Here is an 18,131-nt window from a genome sequence, read left to right as displayed (position 1 = left end):
ATACAATCTTCAGGGAATTCCCTGGCAGTCCAGTGGTTAGGACTCTGTGCTTTCACTGCTGAGGGCTCAGGTTTGATCCCTGGTCAGTGAACGAAGATTCCACATACCAGTGCAGTGCGGCCAAAAAAAAAAAAAAGATACAATCATCAAATGAGGTCACATTCTGAGGTACTGGGAGTTAGGACTCCAACATATCTTTTCTTGGGAGGACACAATTCCACTCATGACACTAATGAAATAAAAACAGAAGTCAGCTGGGGGTATTTGGGCAAGTGTTTACTTTCCTGATACAATGAGACAACTTTCTTCCTGCCTTGAATGTAAATGTAATAGGTGCAGCCTTGGGTGCCATCTCCTGACCATGACAGAGGGACCCTGAATCAACTCCAGCAACCTCAGAGCTCTGGGCATCTTATTATGTGGCTTTCATTCAGGCTTTTGAGGAGAGGTTTTTTGTTTTTTTGTTTGTTCGTTTTTTTGCGGTACGCGGGCCTCTCACTGTTGTGGCCTCTCCCGTTGCGGAGCACAGGCTCCGGACGCGCAGGCTCAGCGGCCATGGCTCACGGGCCCAGCCGCTCCACGGCATGTGGGATCTTCCCGGACAGGGGCATGAACCCGTGTCCCCTGCATCAGCAGGCGGACTCTCAATCACTGCGCCACCAGGGAAGCCCCAGAGAGTTTTTTATTACCTCCAGCTGAATGCATTCTTAACTGGTCCATCATCTCCCTGGACTGTCTTTAGCTCATCTGCACTTGTTAGGGGACCTTCAGAATCTTATATAAGAACATCCCACTCATCTGTCTTCTGATGTCTTATTCTAAAGTTCATGTAACTTCCAGAGCAACGGCAAGACACAGGCACACAGAGTCTTTACTGAAATGCCTGAGAAGGCTGGGCTTTGAAGAGACATGCTATTGGAATGCAGTGGACCTCATAGCTAAAGGCTGAGCCAGAGGAGAATTAGAAACAGGATGGTGATTGGGGTGAATGAGAAAGGGAAGTGAGAAAAGAGGCAAAAAGCAGATGGGTTTAGTAATGCTTCCTACTGAGGAGACTAGGGAAGGTGGATTTACTAGGATTGGTGAGAGGGGAGAACCTAGAGGAAGTCCCAAGGGAATTTCCTCCATTGCCTAAAAACAATAATGTAAAATCACAGGCTACATGAAAACTTGAGAATATCTAGTTCAGGTATAGCAAACTCAGATGTTTCTGGGGTCCATGCAGTAGCATGAGTGAGTGAAGTAGGCAGGTGAAGACTGGAAGGTGGTCCACCAGATGGGGCAGCGGTAAATCAGCGTCCAGTCTTGATGATCTACTCTGGGCCAAGAATTATTAAATCTGATTTTTCAAGAAAAGCTAGAAATCCACTTTTTATGTTGAAATCTCTAGGTTTTTAATGTGGAAAACTTATTAGGTGGTTTTGAACCATATGTGAGCCAAATAAAATACATCTGTGAGCTAGATGTGGTCAACCAGAGTGCCACGTCTGGTCCAGCCCTACCTCATACTGAAAGCAGTAGACCCCACTACAGTATCCTGCACAAGGGCTCCCCAAACCTCACCTTGAATGCCTCCAGTGACACAAGTGTTCATTAAAAATCCACCAAATCCTACAATTCCAGACATCAACCCACATCTCTACTGCAGCGTAAAAAAAGCATAAGACCGCTTCCTCCATGCATCCAATACCCTTTTCTTGTTGCCTGGTTAAAAAAAAAAAAAAAAGTGCCATACAGAGACAACAGATACATCAGAATCTTTCAGGCTCTCCATATGGGACTAAGGCAGAAAAGAGAGAAACAGATGGATGCACGTAAATATTTAAGTCAGAAAATATAGGTCACTGTGACTGATTAGATATGAGGGGTGAGCAAAAGATAAATCGAGGTTGACCTTTAGTCTCTGGCTGGAGTGAGCCGAGGTTGATGGTGCCATGTCCCAAGAAAGGGCATGCAGGAGGTGGGAGAGGATTTGGAGCAGAGGGGGAGCAGCAGGCTCGATTTAGAGCAGCAGTCCCCAGCCTTTTTGGTACCAGGGACTGGTTTCGTGGAAGACAAATTTTTCCATGGAAGGGGTGAGGAGGATGGTTCAGGCGGTAATGCGAGCGACGGGAACGGCAGATGAAGCTTCCCTCACTTGCCCGCCGCTCACCTCCTGCAGTGCAGCCCGGTTCCTAACAGGCCTCGGACCGGGGGTTGGGGACCCCTGATTCAGAGGATGTACAGTTAGATGTGCTTGAAGGACATCCATGTGGCAGTTAAAATCTGAGATGGGAGCTCAGCAAGGGATTCTGGGCTGAAGCTACAGATTTGGGAGCCATCGGCAGAAGCTGAAGCAGCAGGAGTGGACGAGCTCACCTTAGGGCGATGTGGGGCAAAAAGGCAAGAGGACGAAGGGAAAAACCCGGGGAACATCAACAGTTACATGAAGGGCAGTAGGTGGCAGATAGTAGATGAAGACCAAAATGGTGATGCCAGGAAGGGGCGACGAGAAATCCCTGAAATGCAAGGGAGGAGAAAGAGTTAAGAAAAAGAGAACAGTCAAATGAGGACCAAAAGTATCCACTGAATGTGGCATGGAAGCAGCTTCTGTGCAATGGCAGGATGGAGGCTCAACTGAAGTGACCGAAGAGTGGATGCCTGGAAATGGAAGCGTGATCGGCAAGTGCAGACAACTCCTTCTAAAAGCTTGGATGGAAGGAAAGGAGGAAAACATGGCCTCAATAAACTGGGAAGGGCCTTAAGCCCTAGAGAGGGTAAACTTGGGCATATGTAAAGTCTGACGCCAAAAAATCAGGGGAGGCACAGAAAGCCCATTTGGAGAGACAGGAAAACACTGACCTGAACTCTGGAGCCCCTCAACCTTATTTTTATAGCATAAGATACAGCCTTCTAGATAACCCCATGTCTGAATCGGCTCAGACAGCCATAACGAAACACCATATGCTGGGTGGCTTAAACAACATGAATTTATTTTCTCACAGTTCTAGAGGCTGGGAAGTTCAAGGTAAAGGGACCAGTCCATTTGGTTTCTGGTGAGGTCTCTCTCCCTGACTAGCAGATGGCTACCTTCTCCCTGTATCCTCACATGGTGGAGACAGAGCTCTGGCATCTCTTCCTCTTTTTATCAAGGCACCAGCCCTACAGGACTAGGACACAACTCTTGTGAGCTCTTTTGACCTTAATTGCCTCCTTATAGGCCCATCTCCACATGTGATCACATGCGGGTTAAGCCTTCAATAAATGAATTTGGAGGGAATATAATTCAGTGCCCAGCACGCCATGTACTCACCTTTCTGTCTATTTCTGGAGCAAGCTATTTGACGCTTCGTGGGCCTCACTGAAACTGCCAAGCTGGAGCTCCCTCCACCTAACCACACCCTCCCCTTCTCCACCTGTATCTTCCCTTCTCTGACTCATAGGAAGGACATTGTTAAGAGAATTGCCTGATGGTCAAAATACAAGATGTTCTTCTGGAAGGAGGAAGGAGTCTGGAGCTTCCAAGAGAAACACCCTCATGCCAAGCCATGGGGTGGCTCATGTGACTGTTGTATGGACACAGATCATTCCCACCAAGGATGCCCCCAAATACACCTGTAGCTTCAGTTGTCCAGCTAGGTCACAATAAAAGTGAGTTTTTAGGACTACAATATCCACTTTCCACCCAAGTCATTTTAGCCTGTAACCATTGAACAGTCCAGCCCCTGCCTATCCCTTCACTCCTTTTGACCCTGAATGTCCTATAAATCATTTATTTATTCAACACATATTTACTGAACACCTACATGTGCCAGGCACTGTGCTAGTCCCTGGGGAAATGAAGAGACCATGACAAGGTGCTTTCATGGCACTTACAATCTGGGGGTGGTGGTGGTGGGGGCAGTTATTAATTAAATAATCACACAGTTATAAATGTATAAGTCATGTGGAGGTGAGGCACACAATGGCACGAGAGCCTCTAACAAGGAGATCAGGCCTTGGCATCTTGGCTGATGAGAAAACTCATCTCGGTGGGATGGGAATGGTAAGGGATGAGTAGGAGTAAGCTAGGTGAATGTTAGAGAATAGGTTGGTTTTCTACACTGCATATAGAAAATAGTAACACATTTACGCAGCTTTTTCTTTTTTAAACAACAAAGTTAGCAACTTAAAAGAATACCTTTGTGGGAATTCCCTGGAGACCCAATGGTTAGGACTCGGCACTCTCACTGCCGAGGGCCCAGGTTCAATCCCTGGTTGGGGAATTAAGATCCTGCAAGCTGCATGGTGCAGCCAAAAAAAAAAAAAAAGAATACCTTTGCTATCTCACAGTTTCTTTGGGTCAGGAGTCCTAGCACAGCTTAGCTGGGTCCTCTGCAAGGCTGTAATCAAGGTATGAGGCAGGGCTGTGTTCTCACATGGAGGTCTGACTAGGGAAGGTTCAGAGGCTCTAGCAAGATGGAGTCTTACACAACATAATCACAAAAGTGACATTCTGTCACCTTTGCCATATTCTATTGGTTACAAGCAAGTCACAGGTCCCACCCTCACTCAAGGGTGTGAACACCAGGAGTTAGGGGTCATGGGGGGGTCACCTTAAAGTCTGTACATCACAGAGAACAACCAAAGGGAACAGCATGTGCAAAGGCCCTGTTATGGGAGTGAGCATGGTCCATTTGAGGAACAGAGCACAGAAAGGGAGAGGGAGATGAAGCCAGACCGTGGAGGGCCTTATTCAGGATCCCAAGAGGTGTGGGATGTCATGGGTAGAAGGTGGTGGTACAATATAGTATACACTGACAGCCATTGCTACCCCAGGGCTTCTGAGCCTAACTCAGTCTGGAAAGATGAATGACCCCATCTAAATCCAGCCAGAAGACCTGGATGCAAGGAGCTGAATGCATCCCATGGATGCTCCATGAGGTTTGCCCTTGTTCACCCCTGAACCCAGAGCCATGGCCATACCAACAGCTCAGCAGATATTTCTGAATGAATTAGTTAATGGAGATATGGAAGCCAGGTAGCTTGTCCAGAGCCTTTGTGGAGAATCAGATCCCCTAATCGAGTCAAGTCTTCCACCCTGAACTCGACAGCACCACCCAGTCACCACTAAAGGATTCCCAATGAAAACCCTGGGCTTCACCTAAGAGAGCGCAGAAGCTCCCGGGGCAAAAGCGTCCCTTGACTCAACGTGGCAAGCACCCAATCTGGGCTGCCAGGCTCTGTACGCTGTGTGCCTTGCCTTTGGGCTGTGGCTGGCACAGGGCGTGGCACACCATTCATTGTGGATGACAGTTTTAAAAGTGCTCTCATTAAAAAAAAAATAAAAGTGCTGTCTCTGGTTGGAGCTCAAGCTATCTAAACCAGCACATGCCACTGGATATGGTATGGCATTAAGTGAACTGCCCACTTTCACCCTGCAGGCAAGGGGTGCCAGAGGAAACGTTATACCCGTGAAGAATCTTCTACTAAATACCGAGATGGAGAGAGAAAGACAGGAACTGCAGGTGCTGACGTGTAGTAAACAGGCAGACAATAAACAGGCTTCAGCAGAGGACTTATGATACCTAAGTAACTTTGAACAAACTGTACCTCATTTTCTGAAGTCGGCAACTACAGACTTTTATTTTTTTTGCAACACGGCACCATGCGAGGCTTGCAGGATCTTAGTTCCCTGACCAAGGATTGAACCCCTACCTCCTGCAGTGAAGCATGGAGTCCTAACCACTGGACCCCAGGGAAGTTCCTACAACTTTTGTTGGTGTCACCTGACAAGGCGGAAATACCAAGACTGAAGCATGGCCTCTGCTTCACTCAGACATGCTGCCCTCTACCCTCAGGGGCCCTGGCATCTTCTAGGACCCAGATTGGCGCCTAATCATCGTTCCCATCTGCCACACCTTGGCTGGGCCTGACACTTACTCCTCAGAAGAGCACTCTGTGAATGAGGGACTCCTCCTTTTATTCACATGAGAGAACACGTTCAGGCTCATGGTCACACAGCAAGCAGGTGGGAGAGCCAGCAGTGTGAGGTCATAGCCTGTGTGCAGTGGATGGTTCCCAACCGCAGTGAGAGGGTAGAGCATTTCCAGAGACACGTCAGGGGACCTCGGGCAAGTGAGCCTCTCTGAGGCTGCATCCCTATCTGTAACACAGGCATAATAATACCCATCTTGTATGGAAGTTGGGAGTATTTGAGATAAGATCTCTACAAGGCCTAGAACTGCCCTTGATTCAGGCTCACTGTCTATAAAAGTTATCGACGATTATTATTACCTTCTGAACACATTCTGCCTTTTATGTGTCAGGAGCTCAAGAAATGGCTGCTGCTCATCCCTGCATGAGTTCAGCAGGTGTGACAATAAAGAATGGGTCCCCAAGGGGCACCTTGCCCTCTTTACGATGCAGGAAGCCAGTGGGCACAAGAGGAAACACATAGGATGGCCAGCCAGAAGCTTAAGAAGTCATAACCTCTTTGAGTCTCAGTTTCTTTATCTGTGAAGTGTAGGAATAATGATATTGAGAATAATAATGAAAAGAATAAGCAGGCTGCCTCCATCACAGGGCTGAGGCCCAGCTTAAGTGAGACAATGGTCTGACAGCGCTTGTTAAAGCGGAAAAGTGTTACCTAAAGATAAGGAGCTATTATCCCTATGATGGTACAGATGGAGAGTGGGTAGCCTCATTACAGAGGGCAGAAAGAGCCCCCCTCTGCCCCTGGGAAAGACAGAACCAGAGAGAACAGAGGTAGCAGTTACGTACAGGGGAGTCAGAAGGAATGAGTTTGGGGAGGCCCTGCTGGCTCAACACTGGAATAATAAGTTACAGAAGGAGCATCCCTGGGTTGGGGACACCCACGCCACTTCCATTTTTTGAAACTCAAGTTATACTAATAAACATTAAAAACAAAGAACTAATAAACATTAAAACATTAAAATAAAACATTAAAACATTAAAATAAACTAATAAACTAGAAAGGGCTGCCCAAATGTGGTATATATTGCATGTTCAATCCTGGCAGCACATCGGGTATGGGTCCAGGGGTCACAATCGCATCAGCAGCTTTCAAATCACCAACTATCTAGATAACCTCATTCAGAGATAAGATTCTGCTCCCAATTCCAACATGTGCATTTTTTCCTCACTACCAAGCAATTCTCCAAGACCAGCTGGGTGCCCTATAATTCTGACACTAAGTACCTGGAGATAGTGTCAGATGCCACAGGTTAAGGGCTCAGTCCTACAGGACTGCTCCCCTCCAACTTCAGGTGCCAATCTCAAGTTCAGGTTGTCGCCTGTGCTTCTGACCGAGTGGCTATAGACAGGTGATTCCAATTACTGCCCCCCTCAGGTTTGATTAATTTGCTAGAGCGGCCCACTCTAGAACTCAGAGAAACATTCTACTTACTAGACTACTTACTGGTTTACTATTAAAGGATATAACTCAGAACAGCCAGATAGGAAAGATGCTTAGGGCAAGGTATGGGGAAAGGGTGTGGAGCTTCCTGCTTTTTCTGGGCGTACCACTCTCCTCAGATCTCCACATGTTCATCAACCTGGAAGTTCTTTGAACCTCCCCCCCTCCCCCATCCCCAATCTTTTTGGGTTTTTATGGAAGCTTCATTACATAGGCATGATTGATTAGATCATTGGCCATTGGTGACTGAACTCAATCTCCTGTCCCTTTTTCCTCCCCAGAGGTCAGAGGGGTGGAACTGAAAGTTCCAGCTCTCCAATTACTTGGTTGGTTCCACCCGTGACCAGCCCTCCTTCTTAGGTGACCTAAGGGCATTTCAAGAGTCACCTCAACATCACAAAAGACACCTTGATCACTCTCTTCACTTAGGAAATGCCAAGGGTCTTAGGAACTCAGTGCTAGGAACAGGGACTGAGAACAAATACGTATTTCCTGATATAAATCACAATATTACAAGAGCTAATACACAGCCTGTACATTTGAGGCCAGACAAGACCCTCCTAGTTCCCTATGGTAGGTTCTGGGAGAGGGAGGAGAGATATCTTTTTCCTTGAAATTCTCATCTGATCAACAGACTGTGGTATATCCATAAATGAAATACCACTCAGCCATAAGAAGGAATGGATTACTGGTATAGCAACACATGTGCTGTATATAAAACAGTGTACACGGTGCGCTTCCATTTATATGAAGTCTTAGAACAGGCAAAGCTAAGCTGTAGTGATAGGCAGCAGATCAGTGATTATCTAAGGCTGGGGCTTGTGGTGTGAGGTGACGACTACAAAGAGGGACAAGGGAACTTTGGGGTGTGAGGGAATGTTCTAGATCTTGATTGTGGTGGTATTTACAAAGATGGAAACATTTGTCAAAATTCATCGACATGCACACTTGAAAGAGGTGCACGTAAATTACACCGTAACCCAGTTGATAAAAACAAATGCTCACCTGAATAGGGCCACCCACTGCAGAACTGCCCGCAACTGTGTCTAATGTTCGTATCTCAGCTTCCACAAAGACTCCCGAAAGTCAATTCAACACCACGGACCACAGGCTGGTTCTGAGCCAGGCCCCAGACGATGCAAGGTGAGGAGGGGCCCAGTTCTCACCTTTGAAGAGTTCACGGTCTTGCAGGGAACCAGATGCATAAGCAGGCAACATTCACGCACAAGGTTGGTACAAGTGACCTCAGTGTACACAGGGCACTATGGGAGCTCTGGGGGAGGGAACCAGCTCTGGCCAGAAGGAGGAAAGTCAAGGCAGGTCAACCCACACAGAGTATTAAATAGGAGTCTGGGTTAGGCAGGGAAGGGGAGGTGGGGAGGAGAGCATCACTGCAGGCAGAATGTTCACTCCCCTGAGCTGGGGGGCCTCTGTCTTGTTTACTGCTATATCTCCTCCCCTAGAAAGTACCTGACACTCAGTAGGTGCTCATTAAGGATCTGTTGAGTTAATGGACAATATAAGCAAAGAAAGGGGAGCTCCCTGGCGGTACAGTGGTTAGGACTTGGCGCTTTCACTGCGGGGGCCCAGGTTCAGTCCCTGGCCGGGGAACTAAGATCTCACAAACCATGCAGCACGGCCAAAAGAAAAAAAAAAAAAAAAAAAGCAAAGACAGGGTCTGCAAACTATGGCCCACAGGCCAAATCCAGCTGGCCACTTGTTTTTATAAATAAAGTCTTAACTGGATCCATGCTTATTTGTTTACATGTTGTCTCAGGCTGTTTTCTCACTACAACAATAAAAGTTGAAAACTTGTGACAGAGACCATATGGCCTGTAATGCCTAAAATATTTACTCTCCAATCTTTTATTGAAAAAGTTTGCTAACCCCTGAGCAAAGGCAAGGAGGAGAAGCTTTTAGAGTTAATCCCAAAGGCTAAGAGGAAGGAAATTAGGTAAGGTGAGAAAAACAATGCGAATGGATCCTTCATTGTCCAGTTACAAAATGTGTGTACACATTGACTTACCTTTTCTGGTGGATACATAGATTAATGCCCTTGACACCTGATCTAACTTCCTTTTGGTCTGCCTTCCTACACTGCAGAGGCTGGAAGGCTGAAAAACAGTATTTTTCATGTTCCCTTGCAGCAAAACTCCCCAGATGCATTTCGGAGGTTGGGGTTACACCAGTCAGATGCCTTCAGGGACTTCCCTGGTAGTCCAGTGGTTAAGACGCCATGCTCCCAATGCAGGGGGCATGGGTTTGATCCCTGGTTGGGGAGCTAAGATCCTGCATGCCGTGTGGCGCGGCAAAAAAAAAAAAAAAAAAATCAGACACCTTCACACAAGACTTGAGTGCTTACCTGAGTGTAGAAGGGAGAGAGGCAGTGTTGCTCCGGGCCTCCACTTAGTGGATATCGGTCTAGCAGACTGCGTGGCTTTGAAGCTGAAAGTGCGGCAGCAGCAGCCTGATCTCTGAATGTGGCTAAGATGGGACTGGCAGTTGTTTATTAGTTCACAGGTCCCTGACTCTCATCCAGGTTGCAGCTCTCTTGGAGGATCAGTTCTGCAGGGTTCTGACAATCATTCCTGGAGGCCTAGCCTTGAGCCCATTCTTCTAGTTTATCCAGTATGTTTCAAGCACCTACTTCTCTGAACCAACCTTTTCTGTTACTGCAACTGACGCCTGATGGATATATTATTTAAACATTTGTGCTGTGCTCTTTAAATGAAACCAGGTAGATTAATAAACATATGTGTTTAGTTCTTCTTTCCCATTAGACCCCCTGCTAAAGTAAGAGCAGAGGAATTTTTTTTTTTTTTAAGTATAAACCCATAAGGACTAAGAAGTCAGGAAAGGATATAGCAGTGGAAGAATAAAGGCAACAACATTTTGGAAGCTGGAAAGCAGAGAGGGAAGTGGTAAGTGACTTAGCAGAGTGGGAAAAGTGAAGGTGGAACAGCTAACAAGAAAAAAGCCAGTTCGCCATATGACCCAGCAATTCTATTCCTGGGTATACATCCGAAAACCCCAAAAACACTAATTTGAAAAGACACATGCACCCCAATATTTATACCAGCACTAATTTACAATTGCCAGGGTATGGAAGCAACCTAAGTCTCCATCAACAGATGAATGGATAAAGAAAATGTGATATATGTATAATCACCAGACGTGTACACACACACACACACACACACACACACACGCACCACACAATGGAATACTACTCAGCCATAAAAAAGAATGAAATTTTGCCATTTGCAGCAACACAGATGGACTTGGAGATGAAATAAATCAGATGGAGAAAGACAAATACAATATGATATCACTTACACGTGGAATCTAAAAAATACGGCAAACTAGCGAATATAACAAAAAACAAACAGGGACTTCCCTGGTGGTGCAGTGGTTAAGGATCCGCCTGCCAATGCAGGGGACACAGGTTCGAGCCCTGGTCTGGGAAATCTCACATGCTGCGGAGCAACTAAGCCCCGGCGCCACAACTGCTGAAGCCTGCGTTCTAGAGTCCGTGCTCTGCAACGAAAGAAGCCACCACAATGAGAAGCCCATGCACCGCAACGAAGAGTAGCCCCTACTTGCCACAACTAGAGAAAGCCCGCGTGCAGCAATGAAGACCCCACGGAGCCAAAAATAAATATAATTAATTAATTAATTAATTTAAAAAAAAAGAAACAGGCTCACATACATAGAGAACAAACTAGTGGTTACCAGTGGGGAGAAAGAAGGGGGGAGGGACAAGATAGGGATAGGGGTTAAGAGGTACAAACTACTATGTAGAAAATATATAAGCTACTACAAGGAAGGAGATATATTGTACAGCACAGGGAAGATAGCTAATATTTTATAATAACTATAAATGGAAAATAACATTTAAAATTGTGAATCACTATGCTGTACATCTGTAACATATATTATGCATCAACTATACTTCAATTTAAAAAAAAAAGAAAAAGTCCAGTTCATAGCACAGCACTCCAGGAGGGCTGATGAATCAGAGGCTCCAGGTACCTCTGTAGACAGAGGTACAAAGTGGGGCTGAAGAGATAAAAAAAAACTAGTTCAAAATCTTTCAAAGGAGCAGCTGGAATCCTCCCAAATCTGCTCCACCATCCTGCCCAGCTAAGATGATGGGAGTGTCACCTTCCTCCCCAACGCCTGCAGGTGATGGGAGGGTCACCTTCTAACAAGGCTGAACAATAGATACAGCAGGTATCTGGGAACGCCTGGGTCCCTGGAGACACCCCCCAGGTGTGGCCTGGGGAAAGTATACTGAAAGCAATGGAGTCAGTGAAAGTCTGCATTCTGGATGGAGACCCCCACTCCTTGCCCTGCCCCAGCCTGGGTCTCAGAACCCGGCACACAGACTTCTACTCCCCAGGCAGGAGAATAGAGGACCCTTCTTGGGGAATATTGACCAGCAAAAGACAAAACATCTATAGACACTGACATTTGGGGGTCCCCCAGTGAAATGGCTGGTCTAGATCTGATGATCTCACAGAGAACCTCATCCCGAGACAAGCCCTCCCACCCACTCCTCTCACTCAGAGCCTCCTCTAAGTATTTTAGCCCCTCACTAGAGGCTGACTATGGAAGGACAGCCAAAAATCATTAGGCATGTGAGGAACTCTTCTAACCTGAAAAACAGGGCCTTAAAAGCAGGTAGGAAAGTAAACCCAAAGAAATAGAGACAATGCAGGTTGCAAAACTTCAAAGTTTTGAACTTTGAAGATATTAGATATCTTCAAAGATATTAGAACTTCAAAGAGTCTAATATCTGAGGGAGATAAAAGATACTGCATTGTGGTAGACTTATACTGGTGTCCCCCAATGAACTATAACTCCTGGTATGTAGGCTCTTATCCTCTGCCACATTGATTCTGGGCTTGGCCATGTGACTTGCTTTGGCCAGTGGGACGTTAACGAGTGTGGTGCAAGCCAGGGTTTATGAGTGCTTGCACACTGGGCTTCTCCTGCTAAAACACTTACAACCTTTTTGACTTTGGGCAAGTGTGGTGGTTTTAAAACATGTCCACAAATGATCTGATATGCTGTCCTTCAAAAGGTGAAGCCTAATTCCCCTCCCAGAAAATGTTGGCAGTACTTAGTGACTTAATTCCAATGATTAGAATGTAGCAGAAGTTACATTCCAAGGCTAGGTCATAAGATTCACTGTAGCTCACTCCTTGTTCCCTCTCTTGGTTCAATCACTCTGGGAGAAGCCAGCTGCCATGTCATGGAGAGACACAAGCAACATTATGGAGAGGTCCATGTGCTGAGGACTGAGACCACCTGCCCCCAGCCATGTGAAAGAGCTAGGAAGCAAATCCTCTGGTCCCAGTCAAGCCAGCCTTCAGGTAATTACAGACCAGGAAACCATCTTCACTGCAACCTCATGAGAGGGTGGCTTTCCTGACCCTCAAAACCTAAGAGTTAACAAACATTTGTTGTTTTAAGCCACAGGTTTTGGGGCAGTAATTTGTTATGCAGCAATACATAACTAATACATCAAGTTATTCAACTTTTTTGAGCTTCAGTAAAACGGATATAATAATGGAGACTGCTGCACAGGGTTGCTGTCAGAAAAATACAAAGCAGTGGCGCACATAAAGTGCTTAGAAGAGTGGGGTATTGTAGTCACTCTTGGACATTGGTTGCTGTGGTTGCTATCACTCAGCTGAATCTAAAAGGTGCTTCGCTAATCTACAATGCTCCCACTTCCTGAGTTCTTCATCTGGGAGTACATTTCCCCAGAGAATGTCAGCTTAGGGAAGGAAGTTTTTGCCAAGACAATTCAACGGGGAAAGAATAACCTTTTCAACAAATGGTGCCAGGTCAACTAGATAAACCACAGGCAAAAGAGTGAACTTGGACCCCTACCTCATACCATATACAAAAATTTACTCAAAATGGAGCAAAGACCTAAATAAGAGCCAAAACTATAGAAAGAAACATAGGCACGAATTTTTGTGACATTCGATTAAGCCAACAGTTTCTTGATATGACACCAAATGCATAAGCAATCAAAGGAAAAAAATAAATTGGACTTCACTGAAAGTAAAAACTTCTGTGCTTCAAAGGATGCCATCAAGAAAGTGAAAAGACAACCCATAGAATGGGATAAGTTATTTGCAAATCATGTATCTGATGAGGCTCCAGTTTTCAGAATGTACGAAGAACATTTAAAACTCAATAAAAAGACAAATAACCTAACTAAAAAATGATCAAATGATTTGAATAGACATTCCTCCAAAGAAAATATACTTTGTAATAGTCAATAGGCACATGAAAAGATGCTCAATGTCATTAGCCATCAGGGAAATGCAGATGAAAGCCACAATGAAATAACACTTCACACCCACTAGGTTGGCTACAATCAAAAAGACAGATTATAACAAGTATTGGCAAGGATGTGGAGAAATTGGAACACTTATACACTGCTGGCGGGAATGTAAAATGGTGCAGACACTCCAAAAAACAGACTGGCAGTTCCCCAAATGATTGAACTCAGAGTTACAACACAACCCAGCAATTCCATTCTAGGTATATACCCAAGAGAACTGAAAACACGTTCACACAAGAACTTGTACACAAATGTTCATAGCAGCATTATTCATAATAGCCAAAAAGCGGAAACACCCTAAATTTCCATCAACTGATAAATGGATAAACAAAATGTGGAATATTATTCAGCCATAAAATGATCCAAGTACTATATACATGCTACATATGGTTGAATCTTTTTTTTTCTTTCTTTTTTAAAATTTTACTTATTTAATTTTTGGCTGCGTTGGGTCTTCGTTGCTGCGAGAGGGCTTTCTCTAGTTGTGGCGAGCGGGGGCTACTCTTCTTTGCGGTGCGCGGGCTCCTCATTGCGGTGGCTTCTCTTGTTGCGGAGCACAGGCTCTAGGCAGGTGGGCTTCAGTAGTTACGGCACGTGGGCTTAGTAGTTGTGGCTTGCGGGCTGTAGAGCGCAGGCTCAGTAGTTGTGGTGTATGGGCCTGGTTGCTCTGTGACGTGTGGGATCTTCCCGGACCAGGGCTTGACCCTGTGTCCCGTGCACTGGCAGGCGGATTCCTAACCACTGAGCCATCAGGGAAGCCCCGGTTGAATCTTGAAAACATAGTAAGTGGAAGAAACCAGTCACAAAAGACCACATGTTATATGATTTAATTTATATGAAATATCCCAAATAGGGAAGTCCATACAAATAGAAAGTAGATTAATTGTTGCCCGGGCTGAGGAGTTTGAGAATAAACGGTAGGTGACTGCTAATACATACTGGGTGTCTTTTTTTGGGTGATAAAATGTTCCGGAATTAGACAGTGGTGATAGTCACACAACTTTGTGAATATACTACTAAAACCCACTGAATAGTATACCATAAAAAGTTGAATTTTATGGGGCTTCCCTGGTGGCACAGTGGTTGAGAGTCTGCCTGCCAATGCAGGGGACACGGGTTCGTGCCCCGGTCCCGGAGGATCCCACATGCCGTGGAGCGGCTGGGCCCGTGAGGCTTGGCCGCTGAGCCTGCTCTTTCGGAGCCGGTGCTCCGCAACGAGATGGACCACAGCAGCGTGAGGCCCGCGTACCACACACATACAAAAAAAGTTGAATTTTATGGTAGATTATTTTAATCTCGATAAAGCTGTTATCCAAAAATGGAGCAAGTTTTTAGAAAGGGTGTGAAAAATTAGCTGAGTGAGTTTTTTTAGGGTTTTCTAGAGGTGATGAAATCCATACCATGTACATACACAAATCCATGTACATACACAACCAAATGCATTCACGCACGCATGCACGCACACACACATCAGTTTCAAAAGAACACTGAAGCAATTTTGTGGTACTTTTGAAAACAGAACATGTGACTATGACACCTTTTTTTTTTGGGCCTTGCCTCCAGGCTTGCGGGATCCCAGTTCCCAGACCAGGGATCCAACCCAGGCCGTGAAATCACCGACTCCTAACCACTGGACCACCAGGGAACTCCCTGACACCTTCTAACTGGGAAAGGAAGACACCAGAGGTCCCAAGAAGAAAATCCTAAACAATCATTTTTTTTTTGGCCACATGTAGTGCGGATCTTCGTTTTCTGACCAGGGATTGAACCCATGCCCCCTGCAGTGGAAGCATGAGCCATAACTGCTGGACTGCCAGGGAAGTCCCATATCACCATTAATTTCAATATGACTTTGCTAGGAGGCAATTATTTGCCAAACAGTTTATACACTTAACTCACGGGACTACTCAGTGAGGTAGCATCATTATCTCCATATTACAAATGAGGATCAGAGAGTGTAAGTACCTTGCCTGGGGTCACACAGCATGTTAACGGGAGAGCTCCTTTCTCTACTCCAGGCTACCTGTCAAAATGAATAAAAAAAAACAGTTGATACTCCCCATCCCTGAAACTTCAAAACTGTACCCTGGTGTCAACTTCATTTACTTCTTCTCATTCTATACTACAACCCAACATCTATGTCCAACTTTTCCTACCTCCTTCACACTTTGCTCTGGCCAGAAATATCTCCCTGTTCTCCCTGAATGTCCCAAAATCTGTTACCAAAAGAGAGATCAAGGAGGGGTACATGTTGTAATCAGTGTACTTTGTAAGCTCTACACAGATGTAAACTAGCATTTCACCTTTTCCTTCCTCTAGGAAGTGCCTTCTTCTCTTGATATATGCAAAGCTTTAGGATCTTTCAAGATTGAGCTCAGCCCTCTCCAACTCTGGGAACCTCCAGACTGCAGGGTAGGCAGGGGGCTTTTCCTAGATTCCTGGACATTCACCATAAAATCCCTTCCACCTCATGCCCTGGTCCAACCTGACCACCAACCACAATATTTGCTTTGCTGTATAAGTTCTTTTGTCTGTATTTTTGTTAAGAAGTAATAGCTGTTTTACCTGGGCTGAACACTGGGTATTAGTCTCAATTTCCTCATTTGTCAAATAGGAACGATGATAGCTATGTTTGTGGTACCCATGATTTTCTTTTCAATTCCATTTTGGGAATGATGTGGACAGAGACAATGTTGACTAGAGCATCAGTTCTCAAAGCGTGGTCTGGAGATACCTGGGGGTCACTGAGACCCCTTCCAGGGACCTGTGAGTTTCCTATTTTTTCAACTACATACCTGTGTGAATCTGAGTTTTCTTCTTATACTTGAATCAACACAACAGATTGAACGCAGAAACAGATGTGAGGGTTTCCCTGGTTGCACAGTGGTTAAGAATCCGCCTGCCAATTGAGGGGACACGGGTTCGAGCCCTGAATCAGGAAGATTCCACATGCCACAGAGCAACTAAGTCCGTGCGCCACAACTACTGAGCCTGCTCTCTAGAGCCCGTGAGCCACAACTACTGAGCCCGCATGCTGCAACTACTGAAACCCGCGCACCTAGAGCCCATGCTCTGCAACAAGAAGAGCCACCACAATGGGAAGCCTGTGCACCACAATGAAGAGTAGGCCACGCTCGTCACAACCAGCAACGAAGACCCAACACAGCCAAAAATAAATAATTAAATATATAAAAAATCTTAAAGAAAAAAGACACAGATGTGAGATTGCAGCTGTTTCCTATTACGTATACATTAAAATGTTTGCCAAAATGTAAAAAACCCCACGGTTTTCACTAATTTTTTTGGAAAATATAACTTTAAAAATAAAATATTATGTTTACATGGGATGACATTATTTTATGAATTGATAAACATTTAAAGATTCTGTTTTAGTTTCTAATAGAGTAATTATCAACAGATATAATCCACACAAACAAAAGCTCTTTGGGATCCTCAATAATTTTTCAAGAACGTAAATTTTAACATCAAAAAGTTTGAGAATCCCTAGAAGAAAGAAAGTGTTACAGATTTGAATTTTCCAGGTACCTCGTGGTCTTAACCTTCCCCTGTGCTTCAGTTTCTTTTATCTCTAACACAATACTCACTCATGTGACATGGGCAGCTATTAATTTCTTTGTTTTCTTAATGTTTATATGTTGCATTATGTCTGTATATAAGGACTGTCTCTGGAAGAATACACAATAAACTGGTCCCAGTGGTTCACCCTCGAAAGGGGAATTGGGAAACTGGGAGAGGTGGCATCGTAAACCTTTCTGCTGTGTTTTTTAATAAATGCATGCATTGCTTATTTTAATATTGAGCAATTAAAAGTAAAATAACACTTTTGTTTAGATGGATAGGAAACAGAAGTCGGCTCAAGGAAAGTAGTGTTGATTGACAATTAAAAAAAAAAAAACACGCAGGCTTCCCTGGTCGCATGTGCTCTGCAACGCGAGAGGCCACAGCAGTGAGAGGCCCGCGTACCGCAAAAAAACAAACAAACAAACAAACAAACAAAAAACACGCAAGTTTTCCGTGCCCACCGACTGGCAGCTGACAAACACTTGGCGTAAGCTCTGCCCGACTCGCGCCCAGCCCTCAGGGCTTAAGCCCCAGCCCATCAGCAGCCCCGCCTCGTCGCACAGCACCCGCCCCTCGTAACGTCACATCCGGCCGACCAGCTACCCCGAGCTCTCTCTGGCTCCCGCCTTCGCCCGCTTCCGGTCGTCGTCGTCGTCGCCGCTGCTGCCGCTGCTGCTGCTGCTGCTGCTGCTGCTACTGCTGCTGCTGAGGCTGCTGGCGGAGGCCGGAGGAACGGGCGGCGGCGGCGGCGGCGGCTGAGAGGGCGGCGGCGGGAGCGGAGCGGGGCAG

General features: G+C 45.5%; 1 long non-coding RNA gene across 1 annotated transcript; it reads right to left on the bottom strand.

The window, feature by feature from the left end:
• Positions 1-14,494: 14,494 nt before the first annotated feature.
• LOC112413565 (uncharacterized) lies at positions 14,495-16,661 on the bottom strand. The gene is made up of 3 exons (XR_003006000.1): positions 16,556-16,661; positions 15,726-15,783; positions 14,495-14,530 (listed from the first exon to the last, which is right to left on the bottom strand). It is a non-coding gene; the product is annotated as an uncharacterized LOC112413565 (long non-coding RNA).
• Positions 16,662-18,131: the final 1,470 nt, after the last annotated feature.

Source organism: Neophocaena asiaeorientalis, unplaced genomic scaffold (genome assembly GCF_003031525.2).
Source record: "Neophocaena asiaeorientalis asiaeorientalis breed wild unplaced genomic scaffold, Neophocaena_asiaeorientalis_V1.1 scaffold31, whole genome shotgun sequence".
Taxonomy (NCBI): domain Eukaryota; kingdom Metazoa; phylum Chordata; class Mammalia; order Artiodactyla; family Phocoenidae; genus Neophocaena; species Neophocaena asiaeorientalis.
The sequence above is the reverse complement of the archived record's forward strand: the minus strand, read 5'-3'. Positions and strand labels throughout refer to the sequence as shown.